At 37.2% G+C, this 4,624-nt stretch overlaps 1 pseudogene; it reads left to right on the top strand.

Moving 5' to 3' along the window:
* Positions 1–1,576, top strand: part of LOC102857737 — a 4,183-nt pseudogene extending 2,607 nt beyond the window's left edge.
* Positions 1,577–4,624: the final 3,048 nt, after the last annotated feature.

The following is a 4,624-nucleotide window of genomic DNA, read 5'->3' as shown; positions in this document are numbered from 1 at the left end:
CATTGGTATATAATCCACCCTCCACCCCCACGCCGAGTACATTCCACTATCTAGCCTCCATTCTGACTCTTGTCATAACCATAATACCCAATCTATTAGAGAAAATACAGAGGATACAGATAGAAATTAAGTGCAACGGGAACCTTTGACAAGAGCTCAGAGTGAAGAAATGGGGAGAATTGTACTGGGATGGCCTTTAGGCTGGGCTAAGTTTCTTGATCCAATTACTAAAACATTTCGTTATTACCATTCACCCACCAACATTGTTCACATGTATCCACAAGAACTGGCTCCTTTATCTGAGCCACCTTCCAACCCCTCCAACTTATAAAGCCACACCACTGATTCCTGCTGAGGAGAACAGGGAACCATCCAAACTGAAACATTCCTACTCCTCCCCAGATATAACCCCGGCTGTTCAAGAGAAAGAGGAAAGGAAGCTAACACTAACTCCAACAGTGAATCGAGAAAACAAGCCAATATGTGATCCTAAAGCTGAAATCTCAAGGCTTTCTGCTTCTCAGATCCTGAACCTCAATCCTGTGTTTGGAGGATCTGGACCAGCATTCTCTGGGCTTCATAATGTAGAGAATACTTGTTACATGAACTCAATATTGTAGTGCCTATGCAATGCTCCACACTTGGTTGATTATGTCAACCGAAACTTTTACCGGGATCATACTCACAGGTCCATTTTGTTGAGATGTAAAGATGAAGTGGCAGAAGAATTTGGAATAATCATGAAAGCCCTATGGATAGGACAGTACAGGTATATTAGTCCAAAAGACTTTAAAATTACCATTGGGAAGATCAATGACCAATTTTCAGGGTACAGCCAGCAAGATTTGCAAGAAATTCTTCTGTTCCTAATGTTTGGTTTCCATGAAGACCTAAAAAAAGCTGATAATCGGCAGTGGCATAAAGAAGAAAATAAAGATCGTCTTGATGACTTTAAAGCATCAGAACATGCTTAGCACAAGCAGCTGAATGAATCTATTATTGTTGCACTTTTTCAGGGTCAGTTCAAAACCACAGTGCAGTGCCTCATGTATCATATAAAGTCTAGAACATTTGACACCTTTATGTATTTGTCTCTGCCACTAGCATCCACAAGTAAGTGTACACTACAGGATTGCCTTAAATTATTCTCCAAAGAAGAAAAATTCACAGATAGCAACAGATTTTACTGCAGTCATTGCAGAGCTCAACGAGATTCTCTGGAAGAGACAGAAATATGGAAGTTGCCACCTGTTGTAGTGTATCTGAAATGTTTTTCCTATAATGGGAGGTGGAAACAGAAATTACAGACATCTGTGGACTTTTCCAGTATAGAATTTCCATTTGTTGCAATATGCTATTGGTCCAAAGAACAATTTGAAGAGAGAATTTGGTTTTTGTTTCAAATCACTGTGGCAGTCTGGATAGAGGCCACTACATTGCCTGTTGTAAAAATGCAGCAAGACAATGGTGGTTTATATTTGATAATCATGAAGTTTCTGACATCTCCATTTCTTCTGTGAAATCTTCAGCAGCTTATATACTTTTGTACTTCTTTGGGACCATGAGCAACTTATGAACCACATAAGGAGAAATAGGTAGTAAGATAGTTATCTTTCCAAAGACTCAACAACACAGCTTTTCAAGTCACAACTGGACAGCTGTCCAGTTAGAGGAATTCTAGGACAGTGGGAGATATGTTACTAACATCATATATTTCAGGTCAGTGCTCATATTAAAATATAGATGTGAGACATCTAACAAGTATTGCGGTAAGCAATCCTGACCAATTAGTTCAAAACTTGTTAAGTCTGCTCCAAAGTTAAAATAATTATCGAGTTGTTAAGCATTATTATTCCATTGATCTAAGAACCATTATAGCCTTTTATTTTTTTCTCACTGTTAATGACCTTTTCACATTTCTAAATCCCAGCTTGACCAACTATGAATACAATGATGTAAAGAAGATAGGAATGTATATGTATATATCTATTGCACACTTGCACATCAATTTGATGTACATAGTATAAAGTGGTCCTTTTTGGAGCCTAGAACTCAGAGAAGATTGCTCTTCTTTTTCTTTTTCTTTTTTTTTTTTTTGCCTATTCTGAATAACTGCAGTACTTTCTTAAAAATGACACAACAAAGCTATTTTTCAGTTGCTTTAGGCTGTATTGGTGCACTAAATTCTTATTCTAAAAAGTAAATGTAAACTTTTCTTTTTAAAGAAAGACTAAAATGTTTCTGATCCGAATATGGCATTTTCAAATACTTCTTACGTATCTTAAAATTGGACAATGAGTAAGGGTGACAAAAGAATATCTTATGTTTTTTAATTGTGATGTTGGAAAAGAGCACTTAATATTCCATGTATTCAATGAACTGCCAAAAGAACAAATAGTAGAGAAAATACAATCAAGATGCTCCTTAGAGGCAAAGACAATGAAACGTCATCTCATATATTTTGGGCATGTTGTCATGAGGGACCAGTCCTTGGAAAAAGACATCATGCTGTTTTAAGATGGAGGATAACAGAAAGAGAAGAAGACCCTTAACAAATTGATTGACACAGTGACTGTAACAATGTGCTTGAGCGTATCAGAGATGGAAAGGCTGGAACAAGACAGAGCAAGGTTCATCTCTGTTGTTCAAAGAGTAGCTACGAGTCATAGTAGAACTGATAACACCTAACAATAGCAGTTGGCTGAATTGCTTAGAACCTTGATGCAATCATTTCTATCTTGCTATTCCTCACAGAAAGAATAATGGAAGGGTCATAAATACAGGCTGCCTCACAAATGTATACCCTTGTTTTCCTAGCAGGTGGAAGAGTGTATCTTACCCTCTCTATTATTGGAATAATTCATGTCTCACTGGCATGAACTCAAAAACATCTTTTCCACATTCAAAAAAACAACACCTGTTGGGATGGATTGTCCAAATCATCTTTGAGTGTGTTTTTTTTTTACCCTTCTCTTTATAAGCATATGTTGTTTCTATGTTCCGTTGAGTCACTTGTGACTCATAGCTACTTTATGTACAGCTCTGAGCCATACTCTATCCTGAGCTAGTCTTATCATCTCTGATACACCTATCATCATTACCTCAGTTACTGAGTCAATCCATCTCATTAAGGGTCTTCTTGCCAAGCATGATGTCCCTCTCCAAAGACTAGTTCCCACTTGTAACTTGCCAAAGTATATCAGACAGAGCTTCAGAATCCTTACCTCCAAGGACTAGCCTGATTTCACTTTCTCCAGGATGAATCTGTTTGTTCTCATAGAGGTCCATGGTATATTCAATACTTTTCCCCAGCACCACAGCCTAAAGGCATCAATTTTCTTGCTATCATTCCTATTCATTTCCCAGCTTTCTGATGCACAGCAAGTAATTGCGAATACCATGGCCTGGATTAGGGGCATCTTATTCTCCGGACTGACATCATTGCTCTTCAGTACTCTGGAAAGATCCCTGACAGCAGACTTTCTCAATGCAATTTGTCTTTTGACTTCTCGGCTACTATGTATATATAAAAATATCAAGCTGTGGACTAGCATCAGACAAACAACATATGATAAATGTGAAATGGTTTACCTGTGATTAACTGTGTGGCTTTGGGAATGTATTTAAAATTAAATCATTTCAATGCTTTCACCTTGTCTCTAGAAACAGTTCAACACACTGCAAATAGTAAGTAATTCAACAGAAGATGTTGTTTATTTGTAAAATAATCAAGGATAAGATTAAAAGATAGCTGAAAGAAAATTCTTTAATCACACAAATTATCTCATTTCCCACATTAATTTCAGCCTGTGATAAGTCACTTCTTTTCATAACAAAAATGTTTTCAGTTAGCCAAAATTACATATCCCCTATTCTTCACCTATTTTAATAGACCTCAATGACAACACTTGCGAGTTCTAGTTATGGCTTAAAATGGCAGATCTGAGCCCCTGAAAGGATTTATTGTTAACTTCTTTCCTTATTTTTACTGTTGTTGTCATCATTGAAGTTATGCAGATAGCCATTAGATGCTTAACTGGCAAGAATTCAAGCTTAACTGGTGCTTGAATGAAAATCTCCGGTTCCTCACTCAAATCTCAAGAGTTCTATAGAACTACATAGAATGCATGTAAAAGTAATGATAGTGGTTGATGCACTACATTTCTATTTCAAAGAAACAAATAGTTTAATTAATTTCTCCATACTGTAAAATATATTTGCATCTTCATTCACAACATTGCAGACAGGAGTGTGGCAAATCTATTCCGTCCTTGCCCACACTGTTTCAGAGCCTCCAGGTTAAGAATTCTGACCTAAAAACACTTTCTCATATCATGTATACCATGTACACTTTTGTTATTATCTGTCATCAAGAACTGAAACTTTCAGCTCCCAAAGTTTGTCCTACAGAGAATTAAGTCCCTTTGAGAATTGAAACTCCCTGGGAGCTATCCAGCGTTCTGAAATTACCTGCAGTCAGACACTTGGAGCTGTCCAAGGTTCTAATCCTCTTAGCCTGTTTCTCAAAGTGTGATCCACAGATTCACCACCAAAATCAACTGAGCATGCATTTTAAAATGTATACCCCTGGCACATCTTAGACCCAGTGATTCCGTCTCTCTTT

This window comes from Elephantulus edwardii, unplaced genomic scaffold (genome assembly GCF_000299155.1).
Source record: "Elephantulus edwardii isolate Elephantulus edwardi_28Jun2011 unplaced genomic scaffold, EleEdw1.0 scaffold00019, whole genome shotgun sequence".
Classification (NCBI taxonomy): Eukaryota; Metazoa; Chordata; class Mammalia; order Macroscelidea; family Macroscelididae; genus Elephantulus; species Elephantulus edwardii.
Note: the sequence above shows the minus strand (reverse complement) of the source record. Positions and strands in the feature narration are given on the sequence as shown.